General features: G+C 34.3%; 1 pseudogene; it reads left to right on the forward strand.

The window, feature by feature from the left end:
- Positions 1-9,792: 9,792 nt before the first annotated feature.
- Positions 9,793-10,970, forward strand: LOC150025778 (uncharacterized; annotated as a pseudogene).
- The last annotated feature ends 7,275 nt before the right edge of the window (positions 10,971-18,245 follow it).

Raw genomic sequence — 18,245 nt, forward strand, 5'->3', positions numbered from 1 at the left:
CAACAAGATTATAAAAACCTGCACCCACCCGTGCCTAGTCCCCAATTCCAGCAACCCTCCAATTGGACTTCCAATACCTGATACAACCCCCACTTATCCATCCAAGCCTTACTCATATGCCTGTTTTACTCACATTGCAGGTTCAAACCAGTTTGCTACCTACATAACCACCAGTATAACATATATACTTGTTTGTTTATATCTACATCTCCGCCAAGTGGCTATCCAACATAACTTACACAAGCATGTGACATTAATGTCAAAAGTTTGATGTGCATGACATCTCCCTTCCATATCAGAACCAGCAATAGCAGGCTTAGAAGACCTTTGCAGTACACCAGTAGAGTCTTCCAGGTAGTGCCTTGTGCTTTGTGTAAAAAAACCTCAAAAGTATTTGTTTCAATGCCAGCTTCTTGCACCATGACAGCACCAAGGCACCACATCAGCTGGCCGACAAAATTCCCTTAGCTTAACCTCTTCCACCACCTGCTTTCCATTTTACTTCCTCCACCCTCCTTTACTTGCCTAGCACATTCCACAACTCTCCTACAATACTAGTGTTGTGCATCATTTGTATTACCAAAAAAATACATCACCAGAGGAACCCCTAAAACCTTCATCTGCCTGCAGCTTTACAAATAGCACCCCAGCAGCTCCACCCTAACACACCCTGCATCACCTTACTCTGTTCTGCTTGGTGTCCTCTAACCTGTTTTCATACCATCACAACACTTTCCTGCTTAACTTCATATTAGTTCTTCCTAATCTCATTTGTATATTAGGTACCATGCTGCTGATTTTTATTCTTAGTACATCTTTGTCTTTTCTTAGGTTCTTGTTGCATCTACTTATTACATTTATTCATTTTCATTGTATTATTTGTGGTGTAACTACTTAATGCTACTTTTCTTCATTATGTCCTCATCAGTCTTGTTGGAACCTCCATTTTGAATGATCATCCCTGGTGTAATTTTCTAACCTTGAAGAATAACATGATTATGGTTGTCTCTTTCTTGTGCTAAAGGTATAGAGTTGTCCAGTTTGGTATCCATCTCGAGATTAATTCTCCTTTATATGTCACCATTCTTCACTTGAAAAGTAGGCTTTCCATTGTTGATTTACTTTATTCAATGATTCAGGTAGGTCTTTGTGGTTTCGGCTTAGGCAATCAAATTGTTAAATCTATATTAAAGAACAAAACGTCCACATAGCAATTCCCAACTTCCCCACCGCTACAAAAAAAAATGATTTAAGACAACAATGAAAAATCGTGGCCTATAAAAGTTATTGTCTAAGCTTTAGGCAACAAATTGTCAATGAATTCATAGTCGTGGTCTAGGTGGTCATGGTATAAAGTAATAGACAAAGATTTTTTTATTAGGAAACAAAATTATAAAAATCGTTGTTGCTTATTCTTTTAAGCCACATTTATAAAATTGTGGACATATTTTAAGCAACACTTTTTTAAGTATTGCTTAAAGTATAAAACAACAATAATATTTTTAGGTAAGGATTTAAAAATTGGTGTATATTGTCCCAACCAGTCCTTGGTCATCGACTCCCGTGACTGACCTCAAACATCGCACAACGACGCTTGGTAATGGAAGGGGGCCATGTAAGGTGGGCCTCATACGCACTTACCAGGGGATTGGTTAGTCCTCGGACATTGGTATCATATACCCCGATGTTGGAGATCAACATCAGACCTCGCCAACAGAGGGGGAGATCGGACATCGGAGGTCTGAACATTGTAGTGGGCCACTTGAGGTGGGCCCTAGAGTTATCCTAAGTTAACAGTTAAGACATGAGAAGAGGGAAGCTTAAGTCACGAGGGATCCATGCATGTGGTATGTATAGTGCATACAGGCGCGACACGTGAGAATAATCCTTAGAGGCGTTAAAAACCATTAGGAGGGTTTCCAAGGGAGGCTGCATGCATGACACGTAGTAGGGCACCCATAGAAACAGATGGCACCAGAGATTAGGTGTACAAGTTGGTACCCAGGCGGCCACTTTGTTATTCGTTGCGCTCCAGTTAAGGGAAGTTCTATGTGCCAAATACGCTAAGATTACATAAATAGCGGCGCAAGGACGTTCCCCAAGGAACCCTAGACAAGGGTAACAACACAAAGGTAAACCTAGTTTCAACCTATATAAAGGATGCCAAGAACCCTAGCAAGGGACGAAGTTTCTAAGACTAAAACTACTTTATACATTTGGTGTTTCTTTGCCCTTATACTGACCTGGCGTCGGAGTGCAAACGACCGTCAAGGCACCCCTTTGTCTTTGCAGGTGAGAGATTCTTTGATCAAGAAAGTACGATTCTCAGACAAAGATAGGTTGGTCAAAGGCTGCCGTCAGAGTCAACCGGCGAAGCAAGTCAATCGGCATAAACATATATAGTAATCCATGAATCATTTAAATAATTTTTTTATAATATTATTTTATAAAGCCATATTTAAAAAACCGTTGCTTTTTCCATTTTAGACCACAATTTTATAAATGTTGTAAATTTTGTGTTGTCTAAAGTAAAAAAAATGTTGTAGTGCACCTTGCATGTCTAACATAGATATAACCTACCCTGTAACAAAAACTTAATACACACCATCAATCATAGATAAAACTATAGGAACTTAATGATTAAACATGGTTATAATTTTAGTCTATGATTATGTAAACATAAGATCTTATCATTGTTGTCTAGGGATTAAAACCCGCTACATGTTTCATACCTTTGTTATATATATTTTTTTATGGTCAATATCTCGTGTGAGTGATTGTGAGCATTAAATAAGTAAAACTTGCCTAACAGTGCATTGATTTTAGGCACGTGATTTGGTTCATGCACTAGTCAGAATACAAGAAATTAGCTCTAGGATATTCATGTGTGATCCAGGTCGAGGCTTTGAGTTATGCAACAGTGAAAAGTTCTTGAGCATCTACTTTTGCATTTATAAAAAGATGACATTGTTTATATGAAACTTAACACTCCAAACTATCGCCACTGACATATAATTCCACACTATATTAGTCTGGATTATTATGATATGCAGAGGAGACTCTTTTCCAAAAATCACACATTTTCCATATGTGTGCAACTATCCTACAAGTGAAGAACATGTGTGTAAAAATTTCATCATTGACTTGACATATGACACATATTCTACTACCCAACTCCACCCATATAATATGTAACTTATCTCGTGTGGCCACCTTACTAATAATCACATGCCATGTGAAGTGTTTCACAATTAGTAAGGCTTTTATTTTCCAAAAGAGGTCATATAAAAATCCCTTTTCATCTCCATTTGTGCTATTTAGCCTCTTATATTATGATTTCACTGTATAGACTTGTGTTTCCTCATCGTTCCAAATCTATTCACCCTCTCTATCCCTAACTAGACTTTTCCCACCTACCTCGTGCATAAAGTTAGCCACCATATTCCTCTCCCACTCAAACCACTCCCTTCTCCATGGTAAGTTCCATGTCCATCAGTCTCCATTCCAAAGTCTAGCCTCACCTAGATTTTGCTTCCTTTATGATTAAGTTATATACAACCTTGGATACCTTTCTTTTAAAGAGGACTTACCTGACCATCTATCTTTCCAAAATTTAATTTTATTGCGTATCCCTATATTCTACCTTATGTTACAATTGAACCAAATACCCTTTGGCAAGCTATTTTGAACAATTCCAAATCCTTTACTAGTAAAGCTATTTTGAACAATTCCAAATCCTTTACTAGTAAAACTATTTTGAACAATTCCAAATCCTTTACTCCTAGGGAACCATCTTCCTTAGTTTTATGTATGTTTTCCCACTTCACCTGTGAAATCTTTCTACCATTATGCGTTCATCCCCATAAAAAGTCCCTTTGTATTCTCCTAATTGTTTTCCCACAGTAACTGACATTTTAAAAATAGGTAGATGAAGTAACGGGATGGTAGATATTACTAACTTTAGTAGAATAACCCTTCGTGCAAAAGATATGTGACTTCCCTTCCATTTAGCTAAGATCTTCCTTAGTTTAGTTACCATATCTTGCCAAAAATCTTTCCTTCTTTGGTTAGCCCAAAGTTTTATGCCTATATGTGAAGCGTATGTCCGTGATGTTGCAGTTTAGAATTGTAACAAATCTTTTAATCATCCTATATTTAATTCCAATGCTACCTAGCTTACTCTTATGGAAATTAAATTTTAGTCCTGAAGCTAGTTCAAAACGTATAAGAGTGCTCTTTATTACTAGTATGGTTTTAAGCTTTGCCTTACATAAAAAAAAGTTGTATTGTAGCAAACTGCAACATACTAATTGGTAATTATAATTTCCCACTTTAATTCCTTCTAATATCACTTTACACTCGACTTGTCTAACAACTTCTACTAACCCTTCTACCAGTATGAGAAACAAGAAAGGGACTAAAGGATACCCTTACATTATCCCTTTAGTAGGAGCAAATTGGTCTATTGGACTTCCATTAACTAGAACTGAATTTGATGATGAATCTAGGCATCCTCTTATCCATTTTATCCATTTGGCACAAAATTCCAACATATCCATCATGTATATAAAAAAATTACAATTCGTTGTATCATATGATTTCTCAAAGTCTGCCTTTAATAAGATGCATTTACCCTTTTTCTCCTTACTTCATCTACGACTTTGTTAACAACCACCATCCAATAGGCCTCCTCCATTAACAAATGAAGATTTTTATCTATTATTTTATACAATACTTTCTCATTCTTTTCGACATAAATTCTTATATTATCTTATATACACTCCCTACTAGTGATATTGGCATATATTCTTCTATTCTTTGTGGATTCTCAACCTTAAGTATCAAGCTAATAAAACAAGCAATATTCCATTTTATCAACTTCCCACCATTATGAAAACTATTCACAAGCCTCATGTCATCCACTTTAATTGTGCCCCAAAATTATTGTATAAAATTAAAATTAAAACCATCTAGTCTTGGATTTTTATCCCTATTACAGTCCCATAATACTTCTTTAACTTCCTCTTCTAAAATTCTACTTATTAGGAAGAAATTTAGATGTCAGTTGATTTTAGATTGACACATTTTAGAGGTTTCACTTTTGTTTAAGCCTTTTGAGATTAACAATTATGGTGAGAAACCCAAAGAAGATTCTCACTGGACTCAAACTTAACCAAGTGGTTAAATAAGTGTGAGGTTCACTTCTAGAGGACAAAGAGAAAAACACAAATATGGTAAATGTGATGAAGATAGCTTGTGGAATTAACTGAAGACAATGATGAAGATAACAAGGTAAAGACCGAAATTAAAGGGCATAAGAATATAAAAGAGGAATGAAAGGTGGCGTAAAAGAAGAGCACAAAAGAGAAAAGATGAAAGGATGAAGAAAGCTTATGGAGAAAAGGGCAATGAGTCACGCCACTTGGTGGATGAGCTACTCCAAGATGAGTGGTGAAGACCTACCACTTCAAGTGCACACACACTCAAGATAAGACCGACAAAGGAGAGCACTCAAGTCTCACCAAACACTCCTACAGAGTTTCTTTACTATTTCAAAATTCAATATTAGAATACATGGGGAAAGACACTCTTTATATAGGGAGGAGTGACTTGGAGAGCAAGATGAGAGAGGGGTAGAAAAGGTGATGGAAGAGGCCCTAACACCAATCCATTGAAAGGACACCAAAATGTCAAATTGAGGCAACCACTAGAGTTATGGTCAAAGAGGGGTCAAGAGGACGCATTCTACATGTCATAAACTCTAGTGTAGAATAGTTTTTACATTTTTTTTGTCAAAAGTAGCATAGTTTAATTATTTTGTATTTTTGTTGAAACAGGAAAAGCGGTACCTAAAATGCTAACCTAATTTTAATTAGAGTTTCCTACTCCTAATTAAACTTAGGTCCAACCCACATTTAGCCTAAGTGGAGCGTAAGGTTCTAGAACTTCTAGCACATAGAAGAATTCTAGAACCTACTGTTGAACCAAGTATGTTCAAGCTTTGAAGAATCCAAACCCTTTGAAGGTTGATGAAAGGCTGGATGTACTTGTTGTTGCTGAGCTGTCTTTAGATAGGATCTGGGGTAGATTAATTGTATATATCCACTCTTGATTGAATCCAAAGCATAAGAATTCTCAAACCTGTTAATTGAAAAGTTTTTTTCAAACTAAGTGAAAAATAACCTGTTGTTTTGTCGAAACAACCGATTGTTTTATACTTAGGTGTTTTTAGAAAGGTTGAAAATTGTTTTTGATAGTTGACTTGCTGTCAAACCAAAACAACCGATTGATTCGTGGAAACAACCAATTGTTTGTTTTGGGACCATAACAGAAAACTGTTTTGTGTTTTGACTGAGCATTAAATGTTTTTCTAACTATTTACGTTCCAGTTTTTAATGCTTTGACCAATCTTTAAATGCAATTAATAGTTTGTTAAGATTATGCAACAAACAACTTTGATTATATACAGAAAAACATATTTGAATTTTTCACTGATTTGAGATTTTGAAAAGTTGAGAATTGCTTAGAGATTGCATTGATCAAAGAGTGTGAGATAGGATTTTCATCTTGTATTGATTTCAGATTTGTTCTGTAACAAGTGTATTCCTTTGTACCTTTGAAATAAACTTTGTGTGTATAGTTGAGAAGTGATGTGTGTTCTTGAGGGGATCAAGATCAGCATTCTTAGTGGTGTTGTGCTGAAGCCAAAGGAAGTGTGTGTCTTGAGGGGATCAAGGTCACTTCTTTGGTTGTGTTGTAAGTGATCTAGGGTTGATTGCTTAGTGGATTCCCCAGTGGTTTCTAGGAAGACTGGATGTAGCTCTGGGTTAAGAGTGAACCAGTATAAACCTCTGTGTGCATTCTCTCTATCCTTAATCTCTTTAAATTTAGTTTTTATATTTGTGAACTGGTATAAACAACCGATTGTTTCTGCGAAACAACCGATTGTTTTTCTGGTGCTGTGCTTATTTGCTTTGTGTTTTAGCAAACTGAATTCTGATTCAAGCTTTTCTCAAAGTGTTTTCATTCTAGACTTAAAAGTTTGCGAAAACCCTCTTTAAACCATTCACACCCCTCTAGTTTAAAGCCCTACAGTCTTACACCTACCTCACATGTGCTGAATTTAGGAGCCACCTTCCCATGTGCCAACATTTGAATTTCCCTCCAATTCTCTTTTCATATTCAACCCTCTCTTGCTATATATAGAGGAGCTTGAGTTATGTAAATTAAAGATTAATACATGAGTGAATTGCTGCCAAAAGTGTGCCAATATCACTCTTTGCCCAAAACCTCCTACGTTAGGCTCTTAATCTTCCTAAACCGTCACCTTCCAAGAAGAGTTGGCCTCACCACTCTCAAATCCTACTTCTCATGCACCTTCAAGATCACCATCACTCTTAGGAGGATCTTGTTCCACTTTCAATCCATGGAGCTTCCGCAATTCATCACCAAAACCGAAACTAGGAAGGCACAAATCCATCATTTGGTATTAGAGCTATGGTTCTACAAAAGCTAAGTGTCTTCTTTCATTTTAATTTTTGCGTTCTTCTTGTTTCCGTGTTGTTCTTCAATTCTCCATATTGTCTTGCTGTTTTTTGCATTTTAATTTGATTTAGGTGTTGTTTGGAGAAATCCAATCGGTGCATTGTGTTCAAATTGTTCTTGAGCTTCTAATTTTCATATTTGTGTAGGAATCCATATAGAATTGTGTTGTTGTTCTGTTTTTAGTTTGTTTGAGTCTTATTTGCTATTCTATTCGGTTCATTTTATGTGTCTTGAGTCATTTTAGTTTATGAATCCAATTGTGTTTTGTCTAAGTCATGTTTCTCCTAATTTGTCATCAAATCCATGTAGTGTTGATTTTGTTGATAATTTTGGTTTCTTGATTTGATTTGAGTCCAGATTTATAATTCTGTGTTTGTTGATCCTTTGGTGCATTTTTCTTTTTAGTTTGAGTTCATATTTGTATGTTAGATCCATACAAATTCATATACATTCACTCCATTGTGTTTTTGAAGTTCTTCATTTTGTTTTTAAATTCCAGAATTAGGATTACTCTATTTTTCAAATTCTGTGCTGGCTGTTTTTTGTTATGAAATTCAAATACGTTGAAGAAAAATTATGAAAATCTGGATCTATACAGATTGATGTATTAGAAAATCAAGAAAAAAATAATCGGATCAAAAGACAAAACAGAGAAAAAAATGATAAATCAAACAAAAAAAGTGTGCATCCTAGCGCCAAAAGAAACGGTAATTGGTCAAGAATTTTGAAAAATTTATCACAATATTTGATGCATAATTTTGGTGTGATTCAAGCGTCAAAAGTTTGCTAAGATCTCGAATTGTTTGTGGTTCAAATGTCAGAATCAAATTTCAAATAGCCAGCTCAGCATAAATTTTATAAGTCACGCTTTTTGGACATAAAATTTCCAGTAGTACTGTTTTGGTTTTTCTAATCAATTCTAGTGCCATTCTCTAGGTTCAATTTGTGTGCTACCTTTTGTTGAGTGCCTTTTTTATTGCTTGTCCAATTTATTCAATATTCCTTCTAGTTGTGTCCTATAAATCAAATCCATTTGCTGTTGTCCTATTTTTAAATTTGAATTGTTCTTTGCTTTCATTTCTTGACCTCTAAATTGTTGGTGAACAAAATTCAAATTGTTGCTTGTTAAGTTGGAATTAACCTTGTGGTGAGTCCATCCCTACTTAGTAGGTACTGTTTTGAAGATTTTAATTGGCTAATCATAAGAGGTTAAGGCAAGGAGCTGCAGCAAATATAAATTCAAACACATACACATTGTAGCACACAACAAGGAAGATCAATCATAAGCCAAGGAGTGCATAGTTTAGGAAATCTGAATTTTATTTTGTGTAATTCAATTTCTTTGTATTTCCTTTGAGTTGTAATTACATTCAACCTTGTTTAATTAGTGGAATAATTACGTGTAGACGGTGAGTGTGTCTTCAATGGCTCCAAGTGTCTAGAAGCCTCACCTTAGGAATCGTCTAGTTTAAAGCTTTCTAGTTAGCAATCTTCAATTTGTGCTTAGTAATTGTTTTGCTTTAAATACTTGCCTTGTGTTTTTAATTGCTCTGCATAGTTTTCTTTGCATAAACTTGTGTCTTCATTCTACTTGTGACTCACGTAGTTTACTTAGATAAAGGTGCGAGACAAGTTTTAAGGGATAGTTTTTGGCAAGGAAAGACTTGGTACTTAAGAAGTCCTAGTGACTAAACCTCTCTTTCCTGGAAAGCTACCTTCACTACTATCCTTATCTTTTTTGAGGTAAAATATTAAGGCCACAAGTCTATAACCATGTCTTCTCCATCTCGCAATTCTAGTGAAAGTGAATTGACACTTCTTAAAACCCATTTGGAAAAAGTTGCCCAAGATGTCCAAGCACTTTCATTTAGACAATTGCATCATGAGGCCCAACTTAAAGAGAGGGATGTTCAATTTGCTCTAATACGAGATGATTTGAAAGTGGTTAAAGAAGAATACACAAAATCTAAAAAGAGTTCACATACATCTAGCTCTAGGGGTAATGAATCCTATGGAGAACAAAGCCTTAGGATCAATGAATATTATTAACCACCCCCAAGAAGAGGTAGAAGAGAAAAGAAAGAGAGCCTTAGGGAGGCTAGGATAGATCTACCTCATTTCCATGGTCAAGAGAATGTAGAAGCCTACCTAGATATGGAAATGAAGGTAGAAAAATTATTTGCATGTCACCATGTGAGTGAAGAAAACAAAGTATCCTTAGCCACCCTAAGTTTCCAAGGCAACGCTATGTATTGGTGGACGACCCTTGAAAGAGAAAGACGTCTTCATAAGGACCCTCCCATAGAATATTGGAATGATCTTAAGGGAGCCTTAAGACGTCGCCACATTCCCTCCTATTATAATAGGGAGTTAATGGACAAGCTCCAAAGACTCCAACAAAGAAACATGAGTGTAGAGGAGTATAGGCAAAAAATGGAATTATACATGATGAGAGCCTCTATTAGGGAAAACGAATCCACCACCATAGCTAGATTTTTGAGTGGGCTAAATCTTGAGATTAGAGATAGAGTTGAACTTTTACCTTACCAAGACTTGAATGATTTGGTTCAACTATGTATCAAGGTTGAACAACAAAATTTAAGGAAAACTTCAAGTTGTAAAGAAGGTTCATACTCCAACTCCTATTCAAGAAGAGAGTTTAAAAGGGAGGAGAGTACACCTAAGGAAAAACCAAAAGAGACTCCCAAATATATAAGTAAAGATATGCTCACTCCACCCATTCGCACTAGGGATGTTAAGTGTTTCGAATATTTTGGAAGAGGCCATGTGCAAGCTAAATGCCCAAACAAAGAACCTTGTTTTTAAGGGGCATAGATGAGTATACTAGTTGTGATGAAGCACCTAGTGGGAAAGAAGAGGGGGAGGATAATGAGAGAGTATATCCTTGTGAGGGGGAATTAATGATGATTAGGAGGAACCTCAACAACCAAACTAGTGTGACCATAGAAACACAAAGAGAGAACACCTTTCACACAAGATGCAAAGTTTTAGAAAACATATGTTCTCTCATTGTGGATAGTGGTTCTTACTGCAATTGTTGTAGCGCTAGGATGGTTGAAAAGCCAAGTTTACAAGTAGTCCCTCATCCAAAACCTTACAAACTTCAATGGATTAATGAAGAGGGGGAACTAATTGTAGACAAGCAAGTGAAAGTCAAGTTTTCTATAGGTAACTACAAAGATAATGTTTTATGTGATGTAGTTCCTATGGAGGCTTGCCACATCTTATTGGGTAGACCTTGGCAATTTGAAAAGAAAACCATGCACAATGGTCTAACCAATGAGATTACCTTCACCCATAATCAAAATAAGTTTATACTTAATCCTTTACCACATTCACAAGTGGTGAGAGATCAAGTACAAATGAAACAAAAGAAGGATGAAGAGAGAAAAAAATCAAAATAGAAAAAAAGAGAACCCTTAGGGAGTAAAAGGCGTGGGAGAGGAGTGTTCCTTCCCACAAGGTCATTCAACAAGACAATCCATCTAAAAATACCTTTGAAAATATGTTTCTTGTTGAACAACCTCAAATCCTTACCTTTTGTAAAGGAACACTTGCAAGCATAGTGAAAAAAGAATCCTTAAAGGAGGATTGCTTAGATAAAAATGTAGTAGATTATTTTGAATGTGTTAAGATATCACCAACAAGTGAAGGTCAAGTTATCTATAGGCATCTACAAAGATAAATTTTTATGTGAGGTAGTGCCTAAAGAAACTTGTCATGTCTTATTGCAAAGTGTTAAAATTTCCATGATCAATGGTCGTACCAACGAGACTACCTTCACACATAAAAGAGAAATTCTTCATGAAGGAGAACTCATGGGCCAATTTAGAGTTGATAAAACTCTAGAGCTTTTAAAAGGAAAATTCTTTGGGTCACCCCTGAGAAAAGATGTTCAAAGACATTACCATAGATGCATTTCTTATTTTAAAACTAACTCTAAGGCAATGTCTCATGAACTCTATGCTCCTTCACCCTTTGCAAGTGCTCCATGGGAAGACATTAGCATAGATTTTATATTAGAACTTCCTAGGACAACAAAAGGTTTTGATTCTATTTTTATGGTTATGGATAAGCTCTTCTTTAGAGAAGTGGTAAGACTTCATGGTTTATCTCTAAGCATAGTGTTAGATAGAGAACCAAAATTTGAAAACCATTGTTTGAGGATTCTTTTGGAAAAACTTGGAACTAAGTTGAACTTTTCAATTTCTTATCATCCTCAAACGAATGACCAAAATGAAGTTGAAAATATAACTCTTTCTACTATGCCTAGAGTAATCATGAGAGACAATCACAACTCTAGGGATAATTATGCAAACAATAAAGTAGTTCACAAGATTACTAATATTTCTTCATTTAAAGTTGTATATGAGTTTGATCCTCTTACTCCTATAGATTTATTACCCCTTCCTAATCCACATACCTTTGTGCTTAAGGAAGGAGTTACAAAAGATGACTTTGTTAAAAAAAATGCATGAGAGGATTCAAGAACAAACACAACAATAAATAGAGAAATATTATGAGAAGTTGCCAAAAACAATAGAAAAACAAGAGGAATGGCAACTTCATAAAGTTGATTTTTATACAACTGCTCCAACTAACTCATTTGCTTTGTTTGATGATTCCCATAGATGGACGTTTGATCCCGGAGGACGAGCATAGTTGTCAAAGCAAGAGGCTGCTATCCGAGATCGAATCTATGGATCTGAGGATAGATTTTCTCAAGAAGGAGGAGATGATGGACACCATCCAGCCACATACATCCCCTTACTAATGACGAGGACGAAGCCTTGGATTTGAGGACAAATCCTTTTCAAGAGGGAGGGGATGATGGAAGAGGCACCGGCACCAATCCATTGAAAGGCCACCAAAATGTCAAATTGAGGCAACCACTAGAGTTATGGTCAAAGAGGGGTCAAGAGGACGCATTCTACATGTCATAAACTCTAGTGTAGAATAGTTTTTACATTTTTTTGTCAAAAGTAGCATAGTTTAATTCTTTTATATTTTTGTTGAAACATGCAAAGTGGTACCTAAAATGCTAACCTAAGTTTAATTAGAGTTTCCTACTCCTAATTAAACTTAGGTCCAACCCACATTTAGCCTAAGTGGAGCGTAAGGTTCTAGAACTCCTAGCACATGGAAGAATTCTAGAACCTACCTCACATGTGCTGAATTTAGGAGCCACCTTCCCATGTGCCAACATTTGAATTTCCCTCCAATTCTCTTTTCATATTCAGCCATCTCTTTCTATATATAGAGGAGCTTGGGTCAAGTAAATTAAAGATTAATACATGAGTGAATTGTTGCCAATATTGTGCCAATATCACTTTTTTCCCAAAACCTCTTAGGTTAGGCTCTTAATCTTCCTAAACCCTCACCTTCCAAGAAGAGTTGGCCTCACCACTCTCAAATCCTACTTCTCATGCACCTTCAAGATCACCATCACTCTTAGGAGGATCTTGTTCCACTTTCAATCCATGGAGCTTCCACAATTCATCTCCAAAACCGAAACTAGGAAGGCACAAATCCATCAAAAGGAATGGAGGAGGGGCGGCCTTGGCATTGAGTATAGTCAATGTCATCCCTTAGGCATAACTTCTAGAAGTTAGGGCTACCAAAGACCTAAACCTAGGTGCTCATGAAGAGAAAATGGGTTTGGCACAAGCCCAAATGCTAAGCACACCTTGTTCTAGCTATGTGAACCTAATCTACTGAAATTAAAAATAAAGAATCTAGCTGGTGCTCAGCTCCCATCACATGGGCTCTACTTCTGGTGATCCTCTGAGGAATGATAGGCGTTGAAGCATTGGCTAGTGGATGGTCCTGACCTATCCCTGGATCCTGTGTCATGCTCCGGGTCATCCTTTTGGAAGGTTGGGCTACTTTAGGGGATGCTCTATCTCTCAGATTTTCATCACATTTTCCTCTCAATTTATGCATGATAAGTTTACATTATCTAGCCTAACCAGATTTCTCCTTAAATCTATTCTAAAAAAAGTTCTTAATCACTTCTTTAACCTTTCTTGGTTGCCTACGAAAATACTTGGTTTTTAAGTCCCCTTCGTCCAACCATTTAGATCTTGATTTTTATTTTAGCATCACCTTCTATATGAAATTCACATTTTTTAAGTTCATAAACAAATTATTTCTCTAATATGCTTTCTTCATCTAGACCATTCTCTTAATCCCTTTTAACTAATTCATTGATTTTTAACACTATCCTTTCTTCACTTATATTTATATGACCAAACACCTTATTATTCCAAACCTTCAAGTCTTGTTCTAACCTTTTTAGCTTCTCTTTTAACACCCAAATTTCATTTCCATTCACCTTATACTTGTTCAAAAAATCCCTCACTATTTCTAAAAAACCTAGTAGTTCCATGTGTCACACATCTATGTATCTAAAGGATTTAAACCCCTTGTCTATACAACAATGTTTAAGTACTAAGGTACATGATCCGTCTAAAACATACTATTTCATTTTGGGTTACAAATATAATCATTCTTTTGACACTAAGACTCTATCCAACCTACTTTTTGTAGTCTCATTAGTTCTATACCATATAAATTTCCTTCCTATCATAGGTATGTCTAACATTTCTTTGTTCTCTGTAAAGGAATTAAATTTCCTCTATTTCCTTTCTATTTGATCCTATTAGAGATAATCATTTCCTTTCATATGGTTTTCTCATTGCCTTAAAGTCATCTAGCATGCACCATACCTTATTTACATCTTCCCTCCTACCTCTAATTAATTTATTATGATTGAGACTCGGTCTCCCTGACCGAGATGACCGAGACCCCCATGGACGGCTTGGCCGACTGACACATATAACCATTAACGCTCAAACCAAGGTCAATGAAACTAAACTACCACTAAAATTAGGTAATACAACAGTCTGATCCATTCCACTAATCAAGCTCAATAAGGTAAACCCATTAAAATAATATAAATAACACACATTCCAAGGAACAATGTACGTCATTATCACTGTACACACCCAAGTGTCGAATACCCTCTTTACTGACTTGAGCGTCGGAGTGCCTTCTGCAGGTACCTCCCCCCGACATTCACCCGAGACTAAGAGCCGAAGGAGTAGTGAGACGACCAAAAGGATCACAGCAAAACCCTAGCAACCTACCCGAAGGAAAAAGAAAGACGAAGCCTTCAATAGTTCTCTAGGTCTCATCTCCCTAGCAGGAACAGATCCTATTAGAAATAATCATTTCCTTTCATATGGTTTTCTTGCCTTAAAGTCATCTAGCATGCACCATACCTTATTTACATCTTCCCACCTACCTCTAGTTAATTCTTCCCACGTTCTTTTCTTTTTACTTAAAGCACACATGGAATAAACATTTAGTATTGTAACAAACTTTTTTTATCCCCCACTTTTATTCTATTATTTTAAAACCTTTATTACTTATTGACTTAAGCAAAGAAAAGTTATTTTTGTTCTAGACACACAAAATACCTCCAACACCATTATCACAATCATCATGTACTCACTCTATATTTTCATGTGCTTAGATATTGTATAACATTTCTCATTTGTTATGTTTGTCATTTTTGTTTCTCGAATACACATCATATAAATTTCCTCATTGGGAACTATGTCTCTTAAGTATCTTTCTTTTTCTAGGCTATCCAACCATCTTATATTATAACTAATAATCCTCATTAATCCTTATCTCTATTTCCTATCCTCCACAATGCATTTTCAGAATTTGGCTTTTGCACACAATTTAAACTAGAAGAAAATCATTAAATAACAATTAATTTTAAAGACAAAAACTAATTTGTTACTATATTGGTAGTTATTGTTAGATATTAATTTAAAAACTACTTTATAAATTTTTATTAATAATAATAATTTTTAAGTTTATAAAATAATATCCAATAATCTTCGTCCTCTTCTTGTTAAATGAGTGTTCCCTTCACCAGGCTGGGTTAAAATTAACACTGATGAGGCTGCTAGGGGATATCATGGTTTTTCTACTTGTGGAGTTGTTTTCCGGAGTATGGGGGAGTTTATTGGTGCTTTCTCTATGATTTTTGAAGTTCAGACTGCTATAGTTGCTGAGTTTTATGGAGTTATACATGCTATGGAGGAAGCTCAAAAGATGGGGCTTACTAATATATGGCTTGAATGTGATCTTGCATTGGTTTGTGCTGCGTTTAGTGTTAGGACTAATGTTCCGTGGTTGTTTCGTAATCGATAAAATACTTATCTTAATTACTGTGAGAAAATCAGGTTTAGGGTTACTCATATTTTTTTCGTGAGAGAATACGTGTACTAATAAGTTGGCTAATTTAAGACTTATTCATAGAGAATCATTTCATTAGTATAATAAGCTTCCATCTAGTTTGTTCTTAAAATTCTTTATGAATAGGTATTATCTACCTATGTATCATTTTTGTTAATATACGGGTTTTAGTCTAGTCCTCCAATATTTTTTTTGTATTTTCTTTATTGTTTCTTTTTTAATAATACTTTTTTCATGTGATGACAGATGACTTTTGTTACTTGAGGTGTTAGCCTAACTGAGATGCCAAGTTGCATAGTGATGCCTAACATGAAAGCTTTTATATAAAAAAAAACATCTAACTTATCTTTAAAATTAGTATTATTTAATAATTTTCTTGTAGTGTGACTCAACTTTCTTGTTGCACATTGTTGGCCACCATGAATGGTCATGATCATCCTTCCTTCCTACTAAACCAACTATCTCAGTTCCTTTATTCCTTATAATAATTCAAACTAGTTTATGCTTCCACATTCTCATTCACATGATTCTTGAAAGTAAAAGATTTGTTTGACACCCATAAATTAAAACATATATACTTTACAATCCATTATAATATAATACTTTTTTAAATTAAAAAATAAATTAAATATAATTAAAATATAAATTTATTGGGTTATCAAGTGAATGTTTCAGTATAACAAAAATGTCTTTTTGTGAACAACAAAATTAGTTGCTAAAAAGAAAAAAATCAGTTGCTAAACTATTTTGCGATCAAAATATCAACCAACCACAGGTTGTAGCAAAAATCCTAGTTGCAAACCACTTAGCGATAACTTTTTTCATCGGTTAAAATGCGATAAAAAAATCAGTCGCTAAATTGCGATAAAAAATCGGTCATTATTTTGGTCGTAGAGGGTTTGGTCACGTGAATTTTAGGATACCAATTCAGTAACCAAAAGTTGATGAGAAATTTGATAGATCGTTAATGGAATATAACTTAAAAATTAAATTAAATATTTTTTAGTGACTAATTCGAAATTATTACCATTATTTTTAATATTGTTGTTATTATTATTTTTTAATTTTATTAATATATATTAATGTTATTATTAATATATATTAATTTTATTATTAATGTTTATTAATTCTATTATTAATATTAAAAATGTGTCGTGAACCTAAGTCTTTTGACTGACCAAAACTTTGTGATCATAGGATTATGATCATGGTTATAATTGTTATTATATGTATATTATTATTATTATTATAACAATAATAATTATATTAATATTAATATTATTACTATTTGTACTATTATTACAATTAATATTATTACTATATTTATAGTAATCTTAATAATAAAAATAATTATTATAATTATAATAATAAAAAATTAATTATAATCATAATAATAAAATAATTATTATTTCGTCATTAATTTTTAGTGATATATTTGTGTTCAGCAATCAATTTGATTTAAATTGTTAAATCAGTAATAATTAGCGACGAAAATCAAATTTGATCGTTGATTTGTAGAAATTTAGTGACGAAAATCAAATCAATCGCTAAATCAGTGAAAATTAGCGATGAAAATTAAATTTGATCGCTAATTCATAGAGATTTAACGATCGAAATGAAATCGGTCTCTAATTTATAATGATATTTATGTATTTAGTGATCAATTTGAGTTCGGTGACTAAATAAGTGCAAAATAGCGACGAAAATCAAACTAATCGCTAATTTACACGGTTTTAATGACCAAAACCAAATTGATCGTTATTTTAATTATAATTTATGACTAATTTATTTTGGACGCTAAAATGGATCAATGACTTTTTTTTTTCTTATAATATTTATTTATGGTAAGGTGTCAAACATATAAACACCTTTTTGAAAGGCATTTTTACCAAACGAAAAAGTGTATTATTAGTATATAACATAAAAGAATGTCATTAAGATTCCTTAATTTTCAACATGGCATTTACCAATATCTCCTTTTCCATTTTTTTTTCTTGTGAACAAAATATCTCCACATCCGAAACTATTAGATTAATCTTTGTAAAAGTTAAACATCAACCTATAAACAACTTTCCTCTTCCATGATGCTGTTTTGTTACACTAAAAGGATCAAAACTAGTAGTAATTTGCCTCACACTTAAAATTAACTTTTTTTATAGGAAATCCTGTAGAGTTAGCACTTACTAGATAAACTGTATTTTAGTACTACATAAACTGTTGCAACATAAAATAATATCATTTACTAACGAATAAAATAGGTTCATGTCAGAATTATATATGGTTCATTTAATTTTTTATTTAAGAACCGAATTGCTTATAATTTATATATGCATCTTTTGAAGATTAACCAAAATCTGTTTAGTCATATAACTCGTACATTGCAGCAATAAAGAAAAAAAGAAGAG

This window comes from Phaseolus vulgaris, chromosome 7 (assembly GCF_051622355.1).
Source record: "Phaseolus vulgaris cultivar YP4 chromosome 7, ASM5162235v1, whole genome shotgun sequence".
In the NCBI taxonomy this organism is placed as follows: domain Eukaryota; kingdom Viridiplantae; phylum Streptophyta; class Magnoliopsida; order Fabales; family Fabaceae; genus Phaseolus; species Phaseolus vulgaris.